A 24,301-nucleotide genomic window follows, 5' to 3' on the forward strand; every position below is an offset into this window, starting at 1 on the left:
AAATAATGTGATGGGAAAAAGACCTTAGGATGGCTTATTCACGGCTGACTATAAACTAGGAATGGTATTTATTTTATATTTAACTTATCTTTCTCCTATTATATCTATAAAGACAGAGAAGGGCATGGTGTAAGGAACTTAAAAGTAACTGAATTAAAATCAAGAAGAGACAATTATTTCGATTTAATCATCAAAGACTTAAAGATGGTCACTAATTCACGCTTTTGCCAAAAAATGTCACTAATTCTTGTTTTTGGAGCACTTGCTGACGTCTCGGGGGTATAGCTCAGTGGTAGAGCGCGTGCTTAGCATGCACGAGGCCCTGGGTTCGATCCCCAGTACCTCCAGTGTCCTCTAGAGTCGTTGGACAATTTTCCCTTTACTGTGTGTGTTTGTCAAGGCTGTCTGTGATCTTTCACAACTTGTATCACAGATGAAGCTATCTGTGAGCCACAGACTATTTGGTAGCAACTATATTATCCGTCTGTTATTCTCTCCAATCAATTCTTGCAAGTCATTTAATTTTCTGTCACATAATAGTCACTGTTTAACTACAAAATTTTTGACGAATGAGGAAAAAAAGCAGCCCAAATCTAGTAGACAGAACTAGTAGTTCTTCAGGTCTGCTAGCAAACCTCCAGTCCAAAATGACAAGAGATTGAATTCCAGAGTCCAAAATCAGTCTGGAGGAAAGTTCATTTGTTTTTTGTAAAGACAAATAAGGAACTTGATTCTCCCAATCATAATAGGTTCTTTCCTCTTTTTGCTTCCCCCCCCCCGCCTTTTTCAGAAGTTTTAAAGTGTATATTGATTAACTTCAGCGTACTTTAATTAACTGAGGGTTTTCTACATGTGTATATATAAAGTATAACTATCTCCTCTATTACATTTCCCTTATCCCATTCCCTTCCTTGCTTTCTCCTAGTTCTTTCATATCCCTAGTTGTCCGCCTTTACTTCATGTCCTCCCCCCACCAGATTACATCTGAGAGAAAATATATGTATTTATCCTTGCCGAGCTCATTTCCCCTAACAAGGTAATGTCAGCCAATGGAGCTTTTTCAACCCCACTCTTTTCCACGGGAAAACAAAAACAAAGACTGCTGAACAGTGTGTCTATGTGTGATATGGTGTGTTGTGGGGTGAGGTAGGGTGGGGTTAGGTGAGCTGCTGGGGTTTAAGTTAAGAGTGGATCAATATTGTTTTCTGTCTCTGGGAAGGTTCAGGCCTCACAAACCGGAGAAGAAAAAAAGGAAATCGAAAATGTTTTGGGGAGGAAATCCTCTAAATCTTAAATCTGAAGCGATCATGGGAAATAATCATTCTGAAAGCATCCCATTTTCTGCAATGGGGAATTGTGCTTTAAAACTGCCCAGACATATTGATGGTTTTTATTAAACATTTGCTTTACAAGTGGCCCTTGTTCACAGCAGCAATTCTTTCCTCCCTGAAAATTCTTGAAATTGTTACTATTATTACTCAACAAGAGGAATACGACTTGCTCGCACTTTTGAATGGGGAACATAGATTTTCTAATGTTGTAGAGTTTTCAAACTACAACTTAAGACCCTACCTACATTGGTGAGCTGGAGGTGTGTGGCTGGGTGGCAGAGCGTCTATGGAAGGATTTGCTTCCCTGATACCCCAACAACTGGGGGGGGGCGGAGGGAGAAAGTAAACAACTAACTAGTAGAGATTTAAGACGTGCCTACATCTAAAAGCTATCTAAGGCGGATGTTCTTGTTATTTTAAATGCACAGTTGATTTAAATAAAGTAAAATTCTCAAATCTTACCTGCCCTAGATCACAGAAAACAGGGTTGCCCTGCCTGCATTGGGGTTTCCGTAGTGTAGTGGTTATCACGCTCGCCTCACACGCGAGAGGTCCTCGGTTCGAAACCGAGCGGAAACAAGAACTTTACCCTTTTAGGATAGTGTCACAATTCGAGCTCTAAATTTAAACACCAATAAGTAAGATGGTGGGAGTGACTCATTCTGTTCTTTTCTTCTTTCTTTTTCTACAGATAGGTAGATAGCTAGACAGATAGATGGATAGATCATCTTCCTCTCTTCTTCCCTCTTTGTGCTGGGGATTTAATCCAGGACCCTGGCCATATTAAAGCACTTTACCATTGAGTACAGTCATGTTTCCTTTCAATAAAATGAACAGAAGCATTTCCTTTTGTACCACTATGACAAACATCTGGGACCATAATTTATACACACACACACACACACACACACATTTAACATCTCACAGTTCTGGAGGCTGAGAAGTCTCAGATCAGGGCTCCAGTGTCTAGAGTCTTATGAAACTCTTTCTGCTGTTTCCACATGTACTCAGAGGTGGAAGAACAGAAAGGAGCAACAAAACAAAATATTGCAATGTGAGGACAGAGCCCCCATACCCTTATCTCTTCTTAAGAGCCCCACCTTTTAATAATAGTACACTGGGGACACCCTAATTTTACATGGGACACATTCAGGCCATGGTAATACATACTGATTTGGGTATGGATTCTTTGATTAAACATTCCTTAAGAACTATATATAATTTGTTGCTTCTAGCAGTAGTTCTTTTCTAGTCCTTTTTATGGTGTATCTCATTGCATAAAAACTATGCAACATAATATACTATTTTATTCTATTAATGGACATTGAGTGCTCCTAGGGTTTTTTGTTTGATTGTTTGCTTTTGTTTTGATAGAAAGTCTAACTCAATTACAAATAGGCCTGTGAACATCTTTCAAGGGAAATGCTCACAAATTTTTCTTGGATCAAAAGTTATAGGCTTATTTAGTTTTAGCCTATATTTTCAAATATACTTTCCCCAGTGTAGAGTTATAAGTTTCTCAGAAATTTGTAAACATTCCAGGCTCAACCACACTTGATATTGTCAGTTCTAGGACAGGTGAGTCTAGTGAAAGCAGATACTATTTTATTATATTTTAAGTTCACATTTTCTTGATGTAAACCTTTATATTGCTTATAGCTATTTTGAATTACACCCTCCCCCTTTGGTGAAGTGCATATGAATCTGTCCATTCTAATTAAAATTTGAGGGTTTTTTTATTTGCATTTTTAGGAGTTCTGAGTATATTACAGACAAGAATTCAAATGTACTCTTGTAAAACACAAATAAAATGTTGAGACTATGAAATCTCCTTCCAGATTGAGGTTGAAGATCTAAGACAAAGTTCTGTCCCAACAACTTTCTTTGTGGTTGGGGGAAAATATTCCCAAGTAGTTTGCCTTGGAAGTGGACTAACGGGGTGGAATATTTTAGGAGCAGAAACATAGTTGTTTGGAAATTGCCTAGAGACAATCTTTAGAAAACTACCCATTGTGATATTTTCATACATTCATATATCCACCTATCTATTACTACTTTACTCACACTTTTGAAAATGTATTTTGTGCCAGGTGTTGGTGGCTCACACTTATAAACCTAGCAACTCAGGAAGCTGAGATTTGAGAATCAATGTTTGAAATCAACTTGAGTGGCCAAATCCCAGACTTAATCACTTCTTAGAATTAAGGCATAGTTTTGTAAGTGGAAAAGGCAGTAGGAGACCCTGCGTACAATCCCCAGTACCAGCATAAATAAACAAAAATATATGTTTCATGGAAAGAAACACATTATAATTCCCATTTCTAATGCCTGGGTCTTTGCACCATTCAGAGTGAATGTATCAGCATAAGAAAGACAAGTAAAAGGAAGAAAATAATGGAAAAGGATTAATTCACTTGAGATTTCTTCAATGGGAAGACAAAAAAAAAAGAACGTGCAAATAACATGCCAAATAATCCTCTATTCCTTTCTTGCTGCATCATTGAAAGTAAAGCAGAGGTGTAGGATATAGCTTTGTGGGTTTTTTTTGGGTGTGTGTGGTGTTTATTTATTTATTTATTTGCTGATCCTGGGTTTGCTGACGGGTTCCCGTCAAATCTGGTCCTTACCATTCCGATTGAACAAACCATAACCACAGCAACTATGAAGCATTTTAAGCAGGAAAAAACAAAGTTTCTCTAATTGCTCAGTGTCTCGGGCTAAGAGGTAATCTGGAAGAAATCAGAAGAATCGGAACTTGATTTCTTGCCAAACGCCGTGGGAGACACTTCACACCTCCTTTCAACTGTTTTCAAGCCACAGATAGAAATGTCTGGAGATTATCAAACGCACGTTTGCAAATCTACTACCCTCCATTTCCAGTCCAAGGCTCTCCAGAATCAGTGTCTGCCGCCGGTCACTGAGCGCCTGTCTTCTTCCCAAAGCCGAAGAAGGAACCTGCAGCCTCTGAAAAATAAAACTTATTTCTAGGTGAGCACTAAGAGCAGCGGTGTAAGGGAAGGGGGTGTAGCTCAGTGGTAGAGCGCATGCTTTGCATGTATGAGGCCCCGGGTTCGATCCCCGGCACCTCCATGTACGCTTTTGCTCTGACTCAGTTCTGTTCTAATTTATTCCTTAAGAGACACAGATTCAGCTCTCCTAATTTTTGTCTGTGTTATTCCCACATACATGTAGTAAAAACGACACAACACAACGGATTGCCTTGAACCTCTCCCGACTCGCCTATGAGTCTCAACGTCTCATAAAGAGTCGTCTACCCGCAGAGAGCAGACAATAGACGGCGGGCAGGACAGGAGCGGATTTCTACGGGCGTCTCTTGAACTCGCATAAAAGCTTGCGCCTCGCAGGCAGTTCATGCAGGCTCCCGTTTTGCCCCATTATTAAAGACAAGAAGAGAGGACGGGGGAATCCTTGGGGGGAGGGGTATTGTGTCGCCCCACACCCTCTCTCCTGCAAAAGACACACATAAAAGAGGGAAGGATGGGGGAGAGAGGAGGGGGAGGAAGAGAAGGAGGAGGAGGGAGACCAAGGGGGGAGGAGGAGGAGGAAAAGAAGGAGGAGGTGGGAGTCAAAGAAGAGGAGGGGGAGGAGGAGAGAGAAGAGAATGAGAGGGAATATGCTACTGATTTCCATACCAGTCTCAATCGACCAGTGCAGAGAACACAGTGAGAAGTTTGATCCAACAATGAGTCTTGGATTGCCGTGAGCCTGGTTTACATCTGTTAAGTCCAGCACTATGCCAGATTGAGCAGGGGGTGGAGAGTTTGAGGCCAGTTGGGGTTACCAACTGAGATCATGTCTCAAAAATCTTTAACGAACAAACAAAACAAAACCACTCTGGGCTGCTGTGGATCGGATGTCTTTTCAGATAAGTGGGTGGCAGGGTGCTGACAAGGGAATTAGAGGCCTTCAAACACCAAAGTAGAGGCAGTGGTGAATATAAGTAACATATTCTCAATGGGTGTCCCATGATTCATCTTCCGACATTTCCTCATTACTCCATTTTTTGCTTTTAATCTTAAAACGTTATCTGGAAACTTCTATATCTTATATGAAGAAGCTTGTTCACTTCAATGGTGTGATGCTCTATTCTCACAGGATTTCTGTCATTGCTCTTAGGTCTCCTACAGTATTTAGAACCTTCCCACTTTTCGACTTAGTGGAGAAATAGGGTCATTCCTAAAACACACATAAATTGTCTTTGCTAGATGCTTGAACGAGTCCAACAATGACTATGCAAATTGAGACGCTGCAAAGATCAAATTAGATATTCACATAAGTGCATTTGGGAAAACCCCAGACCTTAACAGACAAGGTGATGACTGACAGATCAAACTAAGACCCAAACATAGTGGTTCTGACAGTTCTTCCCTAATCAGTCAGCTACCTTCTTTTTCAGATTTTAGAAAGTTACCTGTTGAATTGGTACACTGCAGGTTGTTGTTGTCTTAAGGTTAAATCTTTAATCATTTTAGACGATTTTTATGTCCTAATCTGTGTTCAGAATCATTCAAGACCTTGTCTTTGTATTTTCTGGCACTGTTTTTTGGTATCTTTCTGGAATCTTTGTCGGTGGAGGAAGATATTTTAGGAAAGGATAATGTGAAAACATGCCCCCTCAAAATCAATTTGGGGACATTTTCTTTTCTCTTGGGGTACTGGAAGTCACAGTTAGTTGGAAATAGTCCTTATAGGAGACCACCACCAAGGGAAGATCCAAAGAGGCTTTTGGTGCATGATGCATTTGTCTCTTAACAGTGCTTCAAAACAAGGTTTGGTTCATAAGACTTCAGACACAGAAAGAAAGCTTAGTAAACATTCTCTACCTTGTCATGACAGATTATCAGTCAGACTATAAAGGAAACCAGTAATGTGAAAAAGTGTAGCACCTCTTCTGTTTCTAGGGCTATAACTCAGTGGTGGATGATGTGTTTAGCATGCACTAGTACCTGGGTTCCATCTCCAGTGCCTCCACCACACTTGCACAAAGCTTTCAGAAAGAAAAAAAATGATCACAGTTATAACAACTTCAAAATTCTTTAAGTTTTAATTTCTTTTCCCAATGCAATCTCACATTTGCTGAGCAAGCAACCCACCATGAAGTAAGATGAAGTCTCTCTATTAACTCAAAACAATTGACATTCTGCCTAATTAAGGAAATGAATAATACATCAGCAAGCAGCTCGCAAGCAAGGTTCACTGACCTAGCAAAACCTTTACAATGGGAAGTCTTGCTGGAGGTACAGTGGACACTTGAAAGAACAAAGCCAAAGATCTATGGAAATATTTAAACAATGCCACCAATTAAGTTAAAAATGCACAAGAAAATCCTGCTGAGTCTATGCCAACACTTATCCACAATAGGCTGACAACAGACAAGTTAAAAGATGTTCTGTCTCCAGTTGTTTTGCTTTCAACTGCCATCACCTCTGTCATTAAGGTACAAAATAATGTGCAGAAATTTTCATCTGAGTGACTGAGAATGAGGAATGGACTTGGGACTGAGATTCTGATATTCCTGAGCCAGAAACTAAATTCAATAAGGAAGCAGTGTGGCCAAATGAGAATAAAAAATGCTGGGAGAAAATGAGGGGAGGGGGCAGCAGAGGAGGGGTGAGTATTGTGAATAAATCTGGCCAAGCAGGGAGAAGAATTTATTATTTTTTTTAAAAGGAAGTTTCATTTTGGACTACAAGCTTGACTTGTTTCCTAAAAATTCTTTTGTTGCAATGACATTATACTATGTGTCTTAATGCTTCCTTCTTCAATCAGTAAAAGGAATCATCTGGTACACGTCACAGCGGGAGCATTGTAATGACAGATCTCACTGACTGGAACATAGTGTATGTACTTCCTTTCCAGTCTGAAGTCAAACTTGAATGCTCCTTGCACTGAAATACCTCCTGTAGTGTTTGTTTTAGACATGTCACCAAGACCACTGTACCTTTTAGAATAATTGAGATGCTATCTACAGAGCAACGAATTTGACACTAATTTTACAGAGCCCTCAATTTTATCCCAAATATTGTTGACTTTGAACTCCTTAAAGCAAAGCAATGACACTGATATTGCTGACTTCTCCAGTGATTGATTTATTGACAATGTCTCCTGCCTATAGGAGCTTGTGTTGAACATCTGGCATTAAGCATCTGTATTCCAAGATTTTAGATACAATGGAAAGGAAGGGAAAAGATAAGCAGATGGTTGGTATCATAGATGCCAAGACTTCTCCATTACTTGAGTTGGTCAAAAGCCAAATGTCCATATCACAGAGAATATGCAACCCTTTGTTTGCAAAGTTAATTCAGGTGGGTGGTGGGGCTTTCCTTAGTTTCCTCATTTTCTAATTCCCAGTTGAGAAATCAGGACCTCTCTTCACAGTTTGTGTTCTATTTCAGGTATGAGACATAGCTTTGTGAACAGTTTCATGTTCAAGGCATTTGACTTGCTATCTAATTTTTTCCCCCAGAGATAGTGGGATCTGGAAAATTCTAGTTACAGCACACTAACTTTTCACACTGCTGTGTCCTGTCTATAGGATTAGCTCTTGTGGCTAAAAAAAAATAAATGCATATCTATCTGTCTATTTGTCTGCCTATCTATCTATCTTTCCTTTTTGTTGTCTTCAATACTGTCCTTGAGGTATTTTGCTTGAGGGTAGTGTTCTACCACCTGAGTCACAGCTCCACTTCTGGCTTTTTAGTGGTTTATTGGAGGTAAGAGTCTCACTGACTTTCCTGCCCAGGATGGCTTCAAACTGTGATCCTTAGATCTCAGCCTCCTGAGTAGTTAAGATTACAGGCATGATCCATGGCACTCAGTTCCTATTTCTTTTTTTGCTTTTTGTTTTTTCTCTTTAGTTTGGTCTCATAAATAGAATGGTAGCAGAAGTGAAAAAACTGGATAATCTGATAGCCTTCCCGGTGTTTGTAAGATTTTTTCTTTAATTATTGTGTTACTGCATTATTTATATTTCCTTTCCATCTGAGCAGAAAGAATGAAGCAATTAAAAGCAGAAAAGCACAACAGTGATTTCTACATTACTAAATGTATGGTATACAATCTATTAGAAATCAGGCAAAATATGACATTTGTGGAGGTGTTGGGTATCAAACCTAAGACTTCATGCATGCAAAGAATGAGCTATTCCACTGAGCTACACCCGCATATAGCAAGCACCCATTCTTTCTTTATTATGCTACGACAGTAATAAAGATGCTCATACTCTGTATTCTTTACAAAGTTCCTCCCCTCTCTCTTTTTTCCCCCTTTTTTGTGAGGCTAACTGAAGTCTGACTAACTTACCTTTCTATCTACAAGTAAAGACCAAAGTATCTTTACCTTAAATCCAGGAAGCATCTTGGTATCCTATATGCAAAATGAAAATAAAATTTTCTTATTCTAGTTATTTCCCTCAATTTCATATCTTGAAAATTGTTTACATGTTGGCAAGTCCAGAAAAAAAGCAGGCAAGGAAACAAGAGTCAGAGAGGGGAATGTGGTTGTTAGATTCAACTCCTGTCTCTTCTTTCCCAAGCAACCAGTGATCTATTTCCTGTCATGACAGACTGCTTTGCATTTTTTAGGGGTTATTAAGGTTTGGCATTTGGGTCCATAATTTTTCAGCCTGGAATGGAGATATTCTAGGAGTAGATGAATTGTCACTTGGTCTGTAATTCAATCATCTCTTTCTTGGTATAGTAATTATGCAAGGTCCAGTTCAGTGATTTTAGATTTATTTCAGTGGATTTCCTCCTGCCAAAAATTAGGTTTTCTAATCTGATACTAACACTACCATTTCAAGATGTATCTCCAAGAGAAACTATCATGATGTTGCTCAGAGGTAGAAGGTGTTGTATATGACGTTTTGAATTTGGTATGTATGACGTTTTGAATTTGATTCCCACTAGCCAAGGGAATAAAAAGTGCATAGTTTTAATTTCATTTCTTCAATCACAGTTTTCAGATAGCTACTCACTAACACCCATTGTTTTTCTAACATTTTATCTACTCTTCTAAATGTGATCTGGTGAAGTGCCTTTAGTACCACCCTGATTGTAGTCCCCAGGCTTCTACAGCATTCAGGAAGAAGAGGAGAGAACAGAAGAGAAAAAATAGCCCACTAGATTTGTCATCAGGAGATGGAATTGAACCCACATGAAGGGCAATTAGCTTTGGTGCCATTTTTAGTATCTTGGAAAATTATAAAAGGCTAAAGAACAAAGATGGGGGGAAAACCAAGAAAATTTTCTTTAGTTTTCTTAATTTTCTGAACTTGCCTGGGTCCAGTCACCAGATGTGAAACATGGAATGCGTTCTTTGGAATACCTATCCCTTTTTCCCTCTCCACCCCGCCCTGCCAGGAATTAGATCCAACAGTATGAGTAGAAAACAATAGGTTTTAACTTTTTCTAGCAGGCAAGCTCATCCAACAGTAGCAGTTAAAAATGTGCAACATTCTTAAAAAAAAAAAAAAGGTGAAAACAATTGAAGTAAGAAAAAGAAAAAAAAAACACAAAAAAGTCCACCCACAAGTAGCCGAGATAGCTCAGTTGGGAGAGCGTTAGACTGAAGATCTAAAGGTCCCTGGTTCGATCCCGGGTCTCGGCAGACTTTTGTTTACTTTGATCCCTGTCAACCTTACAAACTTTCCATATTTTACAAGTTGTGTTTTATAATTGATATGTGGTAGAACAACAGAGCATGGGATTTTAGCAATGGGAACCTGTGTAATGTGTGTGTCTTGTCCCCCCCCCCCATCTTCATCCACACAGCGATTGCGGTTGAATTTTTAATTTTAATGTTGTGCAAATTAAAAATGAACTCTATAAACTTTGTGCTGAGAATTTATAATTTAAAAATGTCTTAATTAAAATGACATTAAAGAGTAAATTCTAAAAATGCCATCATGTGTGCAGGGAGGGAGGGAAGGAGGAAGAGAGGGAGAGAGAGAGATTTGTATTTTAGTATCTTTTATGGCGACTGTCGAACGTTTTTTGAGTAGGGGACTCGACTTGGTACCTTGAGTTGCATTGGGCCTCTGTGCATTATGTAGCTGGCGCTGAACAGTATTAAATGAGAATCCTAGTGTCACAAGTTTCTTGAAGACAGCTAACCCCTCTTCTCCTTTGACAACCCCACCCCCAGTTGAATTATAGTCCTCAACCCTGGCGACCGTTGTATTAAAATCCTCGCCCACATCCACACACTGAACGTCAATTTATCGTTCTCGGGTCTTCACACGATATAAAGATTGGACTATGAACTAATACCACACAAGAAAATCCCAATGGAAAGTGAGTTTTGGGAAATTTTAACAACCCCCCAAAACAAGGTAAGACACTGTCTTCAAAGCACTACCGCTTTGCTTCTCTCATAAAGTTGAGTGGGTGTAAGAAAACCTGGTTGCTTTGGAGGTTTCTTGTAATGCACAAATTCGGGATTGGAGAGGAGTTTGAGAGTAGAAGAAACCAGAAAAGGAGGTTTTAGAAAGAAGAATCCTTCCAAGGTCACCTGTAAGGCCCCGCTGGGATTTGAACCCAGGATCTCCTGTTTACTAGACAGGCGCTTTAACCAACTAAGCCACGGAGCCCACACCATGTGCTTTTTGATTTCCTTTTATCAGAGAGTACAGGTACATAATACTGTAGAAAAATGTTATTAGAACGCCCACATAAATGAAGAACATTTCTCGATGCGAGAAAGTTATAAGAAACTCAGCTTTACATATATACATATATTATGTGTAATATTATTATATTCCATATTTCACGGCCTTATTTCAGCACAGCTCCTTCCTTCATGTATGGATTTTCTGTAACTCCTGATGGTCTGTACGGACTGAGGTAGGTGCTGCAGAGACGTGGAGCGACGCCCTTTCCTTTGGGCTTTGCTATAGTGTGGATGGAAATTCCTCAATCTGCAGTGACAGTGACTAGGTAACTCTCATCTCCCTGCTGTACCACGCACACCTCAGTATCATATTATGACATTCTATCAGCTATACACAATATGACAAAACAATAAAAGAGGACTTCGACTATCGACTTCATTACTGAATTTCAACCGTATTAACGATTATAGAGCCCTGGGTTCACTGTTCAGTATTGGTTAAAAAGTAAAAACAAGCAAAGACAAAAAGGAAGCAGCGATTTTTTCCAAGTTGAATAGGAAATACAGTTAGGAAGTTTATTTAGCTAATAATACTTGATTCAAGAAGGTCACACTACTCTCAGAACAGAGAGTTTATGAAAAGAGTATACCTTGCCGAGACCCGGGATCGAACCAGGGACCTTTAGATCTTCAGTCTAACGCTCTCCCAACTGAGCTATCTCGGCAAGTTCAGAAGTGCTCTTTTGTCTATTTCTTTTACAATACTTAGTTTCAGTTTCCTCCCGCCTTTTTATGAATGCTTCAGAAATTGCTCGATTTTAATTGCTTACCCAGAAAGATTTGCAATTCGTTGTTTTCTGTGTCTGTCGATTGGACCTGATTCCTGGCAGTATGAATGGATAGATGGAAGAGGCCGACATGTTTTCAAAGAAGGCATTTCTGCTCCCTGTAGTCCTGGCAGTTGACCTACACACAGCCCCAAAATGTAAAAAGCTAAAGAAAAAAAGATTCTTGGGGTTCCTTATTTCTCTCTTATCTTTGTACTTTGGTCTTACCTAATGTTCAAAGATGATGAAAAAATGGAACTAAACAATGACAACTTTGCTAAAAGAATACAGAATATGTGGATACTGAAGGACAAACACACTTACATAAAAGCAACTGTCAGGAAGTTAGAAAATTAAAGATGGCATTTCCCATAACAAGTTTTTCTTCACTTAAAAAGAAAAACTCTGGGAAGGGTGGGGGGGAGGGAAAGTAGGATAAAAATGAGGGAAGGGGTAACAAGTTTGATAAGAAATGTACTTTTTAAACTTACTTATGTAACTGTAACCCCTTTGTACATCACCTTGACACAACAAAACAACACAAAACTCTTCTAAGTTTTTCAAAGAATGTCAGTAAATCATCTTAAGATTCATATTTGTTTTCTGTCACTGAAAGAACAATTTAAAAGGAGGGAAGATTGATCTTGCCTCATAGTTTCAGAGATTTCCATGATTCCTTGGCACCATTGTTTCTGGTCTGTGGTGAGACAAAACATCATGACAGAAAGGCATGAAGACTTCAATAAGTAAGTTTCTGATTGGCTCATGGTTAGTCAAGCAAGGGAAATGTTTACCATAATGAGGTAATAAAATTGTTTAATTGTAATATCCAAAGAAATGTATACTTAAGAAAATAAACCTGTTTAAGACTATTAGATTTGGGGGAGGGGGGAGGCTGGGAAGGGATGGGAAGGGTAAAAAAAGGAGGAGGCTGCAATGCTTGGTAAGAAATGTACGCATTATCCTGCCCATGCAATTGTAACCCCTCTGTACAGTATGTTCACAAATAAAATAAAATTAAATTAAAAAAAAAAAAGACTATTAGATTTAATAACTGGGTGAGAATAGTTAATAGAGGAGGAGAGGATAATAGGAGTGACATTGATATTTAATTTAAATATATGGCAAGTGATTGTGTATAATGTTTAATAAGTCAAAAATTGTTAATAATGTTTATCCTTTGTTTATTCAAACAGTAAGAATTTAAAATGACTGAAGAAATAAACAGCACAAATCATCTGCATGGAACAACCATAGATGAAAAATAACTTCCCTAAGAAGTTAAAAAAATACTAATTCATTCTAACCAGAAGTGAAATCTGAGAAGATACATTATAACCAATTTTGGTAAACTTATAAGAGGAACAGAAAAAGGTTTATTTGAATAAGTTTAAATTTTATGAGAAATTTAAGCCTATGGTTATTTATTATGTTATTCACATTTGCCTCAACAATTAGTCCATGAGAAATACTTGAATGCATCCTTTATTTTTTTGTTCTCAGGGTCAAACCCATGACCTCTTATATGCTAAGCAAGTACTTTACTTTTTCAAGCACATAATATATATTATTGAACAAGTTATATCAATAGTGAATTTAATGTGCTCTAGTAGATCCAGCCATTATTACTTTCATACATTTGTATCAGAAATTGGAAGCTAAGGCCAGGAGGGGTAGAAGAAAGGGGGGAGGTGCATGTCTGAGACAAAGGATATGTTTGGTGATTTGTATGTAGCCATATATATTTTGGGGGTTGTTACAGTTCAAGCACAGGGCATCATCCACACCTTCAGCCCTACATTTATTAATTTAAATAAAATGCTAAAGAAATAAGATTTTATGGCATATAAAAACAGTCTATAAAAAGCAAAAAAAAATTTCTTATCAGCCAAAAGGGTTAATTGGCAGAGAAAGTACTGTTGGACTTTTATTCATATTAAACATAAATGTATTCTGATCTAAATAATAAACTTTAGCATGTACTAAAATGAATAAGTTTGTGTGATCATAATTTTTTTAAGCCTACTGGTGATAGAAAGTAAAAATTGAAGGTAGGGAACAAGTCAACCAACATGACTTTCCTAGTATGGCAATGTTGGGATTGAATCTGTCTTGATGGAATAAAGATGGATAAAATAGAATAGAAAGCTCAGAAATAAGCTTTCAGATATGCCATCAAATCATTTTCATCTAGAGGTCCAAGACCATTAAATGCACAATGAAGTTGGATCATTAAGATCATGCAAAAAGAAAAAGGGAAAGGAATGTGGCTTAGTGGTAGAATGCTTGCCAGGCATGCATGAGGTCCTAGGTTCCATTCCTTGGTACCACATAAACACAAGAAATAAAATTGCAAAAAAGAAAGAAAGAAAGTGAACAGATAGTAACTCATTACTTATAAGTATGAAGTTCTTTTATGCAGTGCTTCCTTTTTTTTTTTTTTTTGGTGCAGTACAATCGGTTTTGATATTACCTCCCTCCCCATCATCTTTTTTCCTCATGGTCATATATAGCAGTAAAAAAACAAAAGGTACCGAACAATACAACACATGGAGGTGCTGGGGATCGAACCCAGGGCCTCGTGCATGCTAAGCACGCACTCTACCACTGAGCTACACCCCCAATGACTTCCAAGGTACTTTACAGAAAACCAGGAACCATTTGCCCATATTCCAATACTTAGCTGAAGTAACAGCATCTGCTCTTCAGTTGAGCTATTTTTGAAACCCTCAAGTTTTCATTCCGGACTAGAAGCTCCCATTAGCTCTGTGAGTGTTTTTCATAATTGCTGAACCCCAACGACCGCTTCCAGCAAACTTCCCGGGCGGGCGAGTCCCAGGAATATAATCGGATTCACCCACTTCCCTTTTAATATCTATTATGTCCCCAGAGAAACATAAACAACAGAGTCAAGGAATACTAAGATCGATACCACGAAAGCTGTTTAGGACACAAGTCCAGGTAGGGAAATAAGAGGGAGATGGAATCGTTCACAGCAATAGCATCAAATGAGCGGTTCTGTAGAACCACCGTGCCCAGCATCCTGCAAACGCGGAGCCCCGTTCTGACCAAGGCATGGCACCCCGAGTTGTTTGAAGCCCCAGGAATCAAAGAGCGAAAAGATTACAAAAGTCTTTTCTGTAGTTTGAGCGCCCGTAACTACAACAACAATTGTTTCAACCACGAGACGTATAAAAAGTAAACAAAGAAAACGACTTAGCTTTTGGTAAGACTTCCCGACTCCCAAAGCCTCTGTTCTTGGGGCGCAAAAAGTAGATGTTTGGCCTTTATTCAAAACGTGCGTGTAGACACCCTAGAAAACGAAGTTTGGACTCAGTGAGGTGGGAGAGGAATATATTATAATTCTGAAACTTCCCAGATGATTCTGCAGATCGACAAGGTTGGATGAGTATCATCAACCTACCTTCTGAGAACTAAAGGCACCCGGAGACCATTGTAGAGGAGGAAGGGGTTCCGGGCGCCGAACGCGTTGGCTCTGCGCAGCGGTTTATGCAGCAAAGAACGCACAGTTCTCCAAACCTCGGAAATCTGGGACAATATAGAATCTTCCTGTGGAATCTATATTTTCAGTCTATTTAACTTAGAAGAATGGAGTCTTCTCTCTTACTTGGTAGAAAACGCAGGACAGACAATGAGAGTTCCTATCCAAACGTTATCTAAAATACTTCCCTAGGAAGACCTTACAGGTGTTTTGATTCCCTTGTCAAGCCTCTTCTGGTCTTCTGATTCTCTTGCTCTTCCGCATCTGCTGCCTTTTCTATTATTCTGATGGGGTTTCCCCTCTACTGTTGCCTTAACTATGTGTGCAGCTGCGAGTTAGAACACAATTTCGGGACTTAAGAATGAAGTCACATACAGAGTCTCTATGATGGATCTTTGTGTATAAACTTCAGATATAAAAGTCTCACAGGCAGAGCAAAAGACACCAGTACAATATTTGCAGAAGAAAGATTTTGAGCAGTGGGGGTGTAGCTCAGTGGTAGAGCGCATGCTTAGCATGCATGAGGCCCTGGGTTCAATCCCCAGCACCTCCAGGAATTTCTTTGGCATTAGGTAGCTTTTCACTCTGCAGTACTGTTCAGTTTTTATAGCTATAGGAAAGAGGATGATGGAGAAAGAGGTGAATAATATCAAAATACATTGTACCTACATTTAAATGCATTGTACCCACATTAAAAAAAAGTAAGCTGCATAAAAAGAACTCTATACTTGTGGGCAGTGGTCTACTTTCTATTATTATTATTATTATATGGTCTTGTGTAAGGATCCAAGATCATTCTGCATGTGGATATCCAATATTTCTGGGACCATTTCTTGAAATGATTGTCTTTTTCTCCATTTAATGGTGTTGGCCCCTCATTAAATGGTATATCTGAAGGTTTATTTCTGAGCTTTCCATTCTATTTTATCCATCATTGATTACATCAAAGAGTTTCATGAGTAATCTCACATTCCTTTGATTTACTTCACAGTATACTGGGGGGAGGGGAGAAAAGAAGTATCAGAGGAGGAAAACTTTTTTTTTCTTTCACTTTCTCCTTCTTGGCATTATTGGTGCTTGAACTCAGGGCCCCGGGGTAACTCGCACTACTTAAGTTATTCCATTGCTTGGGCAACCTCTCCTGCCCTGGCAATCTGTGTTTACAACACCTTTTGTCTTCATAATTGTGTCTGTGTAAGAGGAGGGATAGAAAACCCATCTTGATTTTCCCTGCCCCCCACGTCCCTTCCACATATACAGAAGGCAGTGGTTAGGATCAATCACTCAATGGCAGGATCTGGGTTCCAACTTCTGAGTGAGGCAGAAAGGAAAAGCCATGTCTCAAAGATTAGAGTGCTTTGCAAACCTGGTAGTGAACATGGAGGTGTGGCCCATATCACTCAGTTGGGAGAGTTGGAGATGGAAGGTTGGAAACACTCCAGAGTCTGAAAGGCCCAAGATTTACAAAGTAAAGTCTTCCTGAAGCTTGTAACTTATTCACAAACATCCTCCCATATCCAGTTTTCTCAAGAAAATCTTAAGGTTAAGGAGAGAAAAATACAAATTGCATAGCTTCAAGATTCTTTGACTTAAAAAACAGATTATTTGACTTTAGAGGTTCATGCTTTTGTTCAGTATTTTAAATCTTTAAATGAAAACATGCCTTAAATACTGTGTCAGTGTGTTATTGGAGGACCTTGGAGGGCTCAGTAAAAAGAACTGAAGGCTTTGATATCAATATATAGATCCTATCAATATATTGATCCTATACACTAGTCTGAAACTATCTAGGGCCATTACCTGTGCTTTTACCTAAACCACCTGTCTTACTTTAGAGTATTTAGGAATTCTTCTATTTTCCAGTTCAGCACCATTTGATGCTTTCAGGACTTTAACTTTGCTTCTTTCTTCCTTCCTTTCTTTCTTCCTTCCTTCCTTTCTTTCCTCCTCCTACTTCCTGCCCGCCTCCTCCTCCGCTTCCTCCTCTCTTCCTCTTCTTCTTCTCCCCCCCACCTCCTCCTCCTCCTTCTTCTTCAAATATCTACATCTATATGAGCTTTTTGCTTATGTAAATTTTCCCAACCAACCTGTGTCTACCTACCCTATTAATTCCTCCTCACCCCTCCACCCCCCCTCCTGGGGGTGGGGGTGGGAGTCATTTCATTTAAAGGGGATGGAGTGTTGACCCTGTTCTTTAAACAAGGCTGTCAGTATTCCTGCAAGGGATAAAGATGAAGGGTGGCATGGGAACTCAGGGCATCTCAGCATGTGGGATATTTGAACCAGCTTGAGTCAGACGGAACAATGAATGTTGACTTAGCATCCTAGGCAACACTGTACCAGTTCAAGGAAAGCTATCACTGCCCCTGGATAAGGAGCACCTTTCTCTGGGGCTTGCCTGGAAGATGTAAGTCACTTTCACAGAGTGAGTGGATGAAGAGCAAGCTAACAGGAATGGGAAGGTTCTGGGCTAAGAAATGGTGCTATCTAGCTAGAATACAATTGTTCCTCAAATGACATCACTAGATAGTATATCATTCCTTAATCTCAGAAATCATGAGATTTAACACAGTGGGCTGTGTTCGGCCCACACAAAATCAAAAAACAAACCCCATAGGAAAAATAACAGGCATGGCCCCATAGAACAGCTGGGGGTGTAGCTCAGTGGTAGAGCGTGTGCTTCGCATGTACAAGGTCCCTGGTTCAATCCCTGGCACCTCCACTCTTTATTTTCTTCCTAATTTCCTTCCTTGCGAGAAAAGGTAGTCCAGTGGATTTCCTTTCGCATTGTGATCTCTCATTTCTACTTGAGATTTAGTATGCGTCCCAGCCTCTGGCAACTGTGGCTAAAAGAACACAAGAATGAGGCTAAAAAGGAACGGTCTCCACTGAGGGTCCTCTACTTCCTAAACAAGATGACCGCGCATTCCCACTGAGTTGATCATGGAACACGGTACAGCATGGCTGGGACAAAGAGGAAAAGACAAAAAGTGGTTCATACTAACTTCCAAGTGATCTGCCTGGATTTTCCTGTGGCGATAAAGGCCCTTGAAATGAGGTGAACAGGAAAGAGCTTGCTTTTACACTGATCTTGGAGGTTGCGATTCCATTGTTTCGCTTCCGCCGTCTTCCCGCCCAGCCTCTCTAAGGTCCAAGCCGTAGCGGATGTCCGTGCGCACGGCGTTCCATCCCTAGGAAGTCTCGGGACCCCCCAGAGTTTTCCTGGTCCTCAGTGTTCCCGCTCCCTCAGCTTGCTCCTCCTCTGTTTATAAAGCTCCTCAAACAGGAAAGCAGAAAGATTCAAAGACAAGTTAAATGCTGCCTGGGAAGATTTATTTCTTTGCAGATGAGATAAGACAAAAGTGAAAAGAATGCCCAGAACCTGGACAGTGAGTGAGGGTCTAGCAAACCTAGGGGACCCGGCCGCTGCTTCCTCCTCTTCCTCCTCCTCTCCTTCCTCCCGATCACCCGCCCCTCCCACCCCCATCCCCGTCTTTTTTTGTTGCTAAAAGTTTGAAAGATCCAAAGCGAGTAAAGAGCTAGAAGAACGGTAACCGTAAGATACCTGCATATCTGCTCTCAAAGGAATGAGATCTCCACCGAACGAACGAATGGAAGGCCACGAAGGTGTGTGAGCTGGGGCGCCAGGTATGGAATGAACGGACACTTTTTAATACCTGGACAGCGTCTCAAACCTTATCCGATGATGAACGCACAGAGTGCGCGTTTTCTTCTTTGCCACTACTGTTTTGCATGAAAGTCAAGCCCGAGACGAGTTTTGGATGAAGCCTAAGTAGGGCTGGGGGTGATTTGTATCGTGCATGAAGGTTTCCTGATTCAAAACCAAGCTTGTGTGGGGACTGGGAGGAGGCGAGATTGGAGTTAAGAGAAGTGGAAAATGGCAGGCTTGCATGTGGATCGTTCACATAGACTATCAGAATGTGATGGGTGGATAGGTCACGCTTCCAGGCTTTGCACCTTTTCTCTTCGTTCTCTAGAAATGAGATTCTATTGGAGTCCTGAGGGATTTAAAGGCGGAGGAGGGGGGAAGTGTAGAACATTTTGTCCCATGGAAAAACCCCATACTTATTTATACCCACTCGGTTGGCTTTTTTAAAAAAGTTTTAAACAAAGGAGGAGGCTGCGATGCTTGGTAAGAAATGTACGCATTATCCTGCCCATGTAATTGTAACTCCTCTGTACAGTATGTTCACAAATAAAATAAAATTAAATTTAAAAAAAAGTTTTAAAATTTATTATTATTATTATAAAAATGATACACAAGAGGGATTGCAGTTACATAAGTCATGTTCTGATGGCTTTTGAGATCTTGGAGCAGTTTCCATATCTAAAGCTCTTTGGAACACACCAGTGTGGCCAAGTAACAGCTGTGGCTGGTGGCTTCCAGAAGACCAGGGGAAAGTCAAATGGGTGTGGTGAGCACAGGTTGGTGAGTACAGAATTAGGATCCATTGGTTGCTTTTGGCTTGAAAGTAGGAGGTATGTACATAAAGAGTTGGGTTTCTTTGATAGTTTTCTCAGAATTGAAGAGAAATATTAAGTACCTGAATATATTTACCTTTTATAGACTATTAGAGGACAACACACTTTAGGACCCTGGGTAGCTTAGTTTGTAAGGCATTAGGCTTTTAATTGGAGGGTACAGTGTTCAAGTCCCTGAGTAAGAAATCCTTTTCCTCTCCCTATCCACCCAAAGCCCCCTAAACTCAACTTTCTCTTATTTGTGAGTCACTAAAAGCCCCATACATCCAGTTTTCTATTTGTAAGTTTCCAGGTAGGAAAAGTAGTTAATGACTGAAGGGACAACTAGATGTGACAGATTCCACATTTTGTTTGTAAAGACAACAGGGATGCATCCTCACAGCTTAAATCCATTCTTCTTTCCGGTACTTTTGCAGTGGGAAAAAATGCTCTTTTGCTTGTTGATAGGCTCTTTTTGTATTATGGATGTTGAAGGGGCCAGAAAAGAGAAGATTGTATACGAACATGATTTAATGAAAGTGCCTATGAATTTAAAATGCAGCCTTGTGAACATATTTGGCAAACAGTCTCATAGTATGAAAAATAAAACTCTGCAGGAAATCTCTGATGAGGGTTCTGAAGCTATAGAAGAGAGGGAGGGTTCAGGATGACTTGAAGATTGGGAGATCCATTGAAAATATTCATGGAAAAACTTTACATTAAATTGGAGTGACACTGGCTTTAGATTAATTCTGGATAGCCTGCTATTCTTGAAAATGCCTCAAAACCACCAGGAATTGTTTAGATGTCCAGTCAAGTTTATTGCTACTTTTCCTTTTGTCCTCCTCTGCCCATAGGAAACTTTTGTTTGTTTTGTTTCGTTTTTAAGGTTCATCAAATTCCTAAGGAACAGTTTTGGACTTGAGAGAACCCTTGATCTGGCAGAACTCTTTTTGGTTGACTCAAAAGTCTCACAAGAATGCTGGAATATAAGAACAGGAAGCAGTAAAAGAGTAAGTCTCCTTGAGTGAGAGAATTAAGTTAGCATCACATTTAAATATGTATGCATTTATATTTGAGGTGGAGAGACAAATCCACTTTGAACTTGGCTCTGGATCTTGATATAAAGAAAGCCTGATGTCCTTTGTCTGGAAAAATCAGTGCTTTACATTGTGCTGGAACAAACTATTCCAAGTGGACTGTTGCATATTCATGATATTCATGACTCATGACTGTTTCCTTCTGCTTGTATTCAGCTATACCTCAAAAATTATCTCATGAATTACTATGGAAGATCCCATCTTCACACACCATTTTGGAAATATTTATTTGGGGTTCACTTAAATTACAGAATTTTCTGTGGAACCCCCTCTCTTACTCAGAAGACAAAACATACTTGTGCCAAATACATAGGAAAGCTTAGAACACATGAAGCATACATTGAGTCCACATATGTTCTGAGGGGAAAGAGAACCTAGTTGAGTATTGTTTTGGAATTCCAGTGAAGATGTGTTAGAATGTCATTTCACTTGAGCACATTGAGATATCATTACAGATACCATGTATGCTATACAAACCCTTTTATGTGGGCCTGTTTCACAGATACGGAAAGAGTAATGAATATGTTCCAAAAGTTGTCCTACGTTGCAAACTTTTCAATGGTCTTATAATAAAGGCTCAGTTTATAGGACTGAATTATTGTCTCAGAGTGTAATACTATACATATACAATATAAAAGTACACAATTTCATAGAGTACACTATTATATGCATCCCCCCACACACAAAGTTTACATGAGCTATTTATACCAGGCCTATTGGAGGCATGCAGAGGTTATTGTTTAGTGATGTCCAAGCTCCATTTAATATCTTTGACAATGGGATTTCCATAATTATATCATTGATGAAGTTAAATAGCAAAATACCCAAGTTAAATTATCTTTGCAATTATTATTATTTTTTTTTTGTCCCAGTCCTGGGGCTTGAACTCTGCCTAGGCATTGTCCTTCAACCTTTTTTCTCAAAGCTGGTACTCTAACCTTTGAGCCTCAGATCCACTTCCTGGCTTTTTTGGTGATTAATTGGAGATAAGAGTCTCACAGACTTTTCTGCCTGGTTGACTTTGAAACCTGTTCCTCAGATCTCTTCTTCCTGAGATGCTAAGATTATAAAAGAAAGCATTAAAAAGAAACAGTAAAAGAGAAAGCATTAAATGGCATCCTAATTTTTTTTTCCAGTCCTAGGTCTTGAACTCTGGGCCTGGGCACTGACCCTGAGCCTCTTTGTGCCCAAGGCTAGTGCTCTACCACTTGAGCCACAGCACCACTCTTGCCTTTGAGTAGTTTATTGGAGATAAGAGTCTCACAGGGAGGGGTTTGAGAAGGTGGCTCAGTGGTAGAGTGCTTGCCTTGCATGCATGAGGCCCTGGGTTCGATTCCTCAAGTGGTAGAGCGCTAGCCTTGAGCTGAAGAGCTGAGGGACTGTCCAGGCCCAGAGTTCAGGCCCCATGACCAAAAAAAAAAAAAAAAAGAGTCTCACAGGGAGTTTTCTGCCTGGGATGGCTTCAAACTGTGATCTTCAGATCTCAGCCTTCTGAATATCTGGGATTACAGGCATGAGCCACCAGCAGCTGTCCACCACAGTTTTTAAATTGGTGGCTCTTATCTGGAATTCTGGCTACTTAAGAAGGCTGAGATGGCAGAATCACAGTTTGAAGCCAGGTAAGGCAGGAAAGTCTGGGAGACTCTTATCTCCAATTAGCTACTGAAAATCAAAAGTGGAGTTTGTGTTCAAGACTCTGAGTTCAAGGTTCACAATGGCACAAAAAGAAAAATTAAAAAAAATTATGTCCGCAGTATAATATGCTTATGGGCTTAGTTTCTGGCTCCATTTAACAGGAATGGTACTGAATCTATCTATCATCTATCTATCTATCTAATCTATCTATCTACCTACCTGTCTATTTTGTGAGGAGATACTAGCTTTACTAACTGACTGGGCTAATCCTAGTGGTTTGCTTGCAATATACAACTAAGAACTATTTCTTTTGCTTTTTCCTTCTCCATGGATAGTAGGCCATGATAGAAGACCAGCATTTACCATCAACATCTCATGCCAGGGTGTATATTTGTAACAACTGATGAACCTATATTGGCATATCATTATAACTTAAAGTCCATAGTATATTTAAGGGCTCACTCTTGGTGTTTTGACAAATGTATGACATATCTGCCATTTCAGTTTCATCTAGTATTATTTTCTTTGTCTTAAATTCTAATTTGCTTTGCCTAGTCATCCCTTCCTCTTCCCTAACAACATATAGTTGGAATCTACAGTAGTTTCACATTGGCTTTTTATTAATAATGTGTATTTAAAATTTCTATATGTCTTTTCCTGGCTTGATAGTAGATTTCTTTTCAAGTACTATTCTATTGTCTGGATGTACCATGGTTTATTTATCTATTCACTTATTGAAGTATCATCTTAATCACTTTTAAGTTTTGGAAAATATGAATAAAGCAGTATACTCATTTCTGTGTGAGTTTTGGGGTTGACATAAGTTTTTAACTCTTGAGGGTAAATACATTAGATGTTATTGCTGTACCACATGGTAAGACTGTTTAGTTTTGTAAGAAATTACCAAACTGTATTCCAAAATACTGTATGATTGTGCATTCCCACTAGCAATGAGTGTGAATTTCCATAACTCGGCATTTGGGTCAGCATTTGGTGTAAACAGTGTTTAGGATTTTTGGCATTGTGATGGGTGTTGACGGCCTATTTTTAAATTGGATTGCTTGCTTTGTTATTGTCTCATTTTAACAGTCCCTTGTATGTTTTAGATAATAGCCCTTCCTTAGATAGGCATCTTGCAAATGTTTTCTGCAAAACTGTGGCTGGTCTTTTCTTTTTCATCCAGTGTCTTTCACAAAGGCTACATTTAACACTTTAACTCCATCCCACTTACCAATCAGTTATTGCTTTCATCCACCACGCCTTTGATGTCGTTTCTACTTTCGAAGAGTCTGTCCTCTGCCATAGAACTTCTGAACCAAGAGACAAAAGCCCTGCCTGCGCCTGCTGCAGCGCGGCCTAAGGCAGAGCTAGCTTTCAATGGGTTGTATGTAGCAGAGCAGCCGCAGCCAGAGCTACCACCGACCCGTGCAGATCCACAGTGCAGCTTCATCCAGATTCATTCTTCTGCACCGCAGCCTTATTGAGACTCAGAACAAACTAAGACTCTTTGAGAAGCCAAGATTCATAGATACATGGTCTAGTATCAGATGGGCTAGATGATCTGTGGAGTGGGGCGGGGGGCGTTGCCTAGCGGGACAAGTCTCTTACGTGGACTGTTTCTGCTTACTACTGGGACCTCGTGGAGAGGCGGCAGCTCGCGAGATGCAGATAACTGTTTGATGTAATCAGATGAGGAAAAAAATGGATTGTATTTCCTATGAGTTTACCTGACATCCCCCCGCCCGCCCCCCCAATCTACGTCTAGCGAGGAAGGGCGGAATCCCGTAATCCTTT

General features: G+C 39.7%; 9 non-coding genes across 9 annotated transcripts; 6 read left to right on the top strand and 3 right to left on the bottom strand.

Annotated features, from left to right (window-relative positions):
- The first annotated feature begins 275 nt into the window (after positions 1-275).
- Positions 276-347, top strand: Trnaa-agc. The gene has a single exon. It is a non-coding gene; the product is annotated as a tRNA-Ala (tRNA).
- Positions 348-1,837: 1,490 nt separating this feature from the next.
- Positions 1,838-1,910, top strand: Trnav-cac. Its single transcript has one exon. It is a non-coding gene; the product is annotated as a tRNA-Val (tRNA).
- Positions 1,911-4,349: 2,439 nt separating this feature from the next.
- On the top strand, positions 4,350-4,421 carry Trnaa-ugc. The gene has a single exon. It is a non-coding gene; the product is annotated as a tRNA-Ala (tRNA).
- A 5,465-nt stretch (positions 4,422-9,886) lies between these two features.
- Positions 9,887-9,959, top strand: Trnaf-gaa. Its single transcript has one exon. It is a non-coding gene; the product is annotated as a tRNA-Phe (tRNA).
- A 908-nt stretch (positions 9,960-10,867) lies between these two features.
- On the bottom strand, positions 10,868-10,941 carry Trnat-agu. The gene has a single exon. It is a non-coding gene; the product is annotated as a tRNA-Thr (tRNA).
- Positions 10,942-11,613: 672 nt separating this feature from the next.
- Positions 11,614-11,686, bottom strand: Trnaf-gaa. Its single transcript has one exon. It is a non-coding gene; the product is annotated as a tRNA-Phe (tRNA).
- A 2,652-nt stretch (positions 11,687-14,338) lies between these two features.
- Positions 14,339-14,410, bottom strand: Trnaa-agc. Its single transcript has one exon. It is a non-coding gene; the product is annotated as a tRNA-Ala (tRNA).
- A 1,361-nt stretch (positions 14,411-15,771) lies between these two features.
- On the top strand, positions 15,772-15,843 carry Trnaa-agc. The gene has a single exon. It is a non-coding gene; the product is annotated as a tRNA-Ala (tRNA).
- A 2,097-nt stretch (positions 15,844-17,940) lies between these two features.
- On the top strand, positions 17,941-18,012 carry Trnaa-cgc. The gene has a single exon. It is a non-coding gene; the product is annotated as a tRNA-Ala (tRNA).
- Positions 18,013-24,301: the final 6,289 nt, after the last annotated feature.

This window comes from Dipodomys ordii, unplaced genomic scaffold (genome assembly GCF_000151885.1).
Source record: "Dipodomys ordii isolate 6190 unplaced genomic scaffold, Dord_2.0 Scaffold138, whole genome shotgun sequence".
NCBI classification, from domain to species: domain Eukaryota; kingdom Metazoa; phylum Chordata; class Mammalia; order Rodentia; family Heteromyidae; genus Dipodomys; species Dipodomys ordii.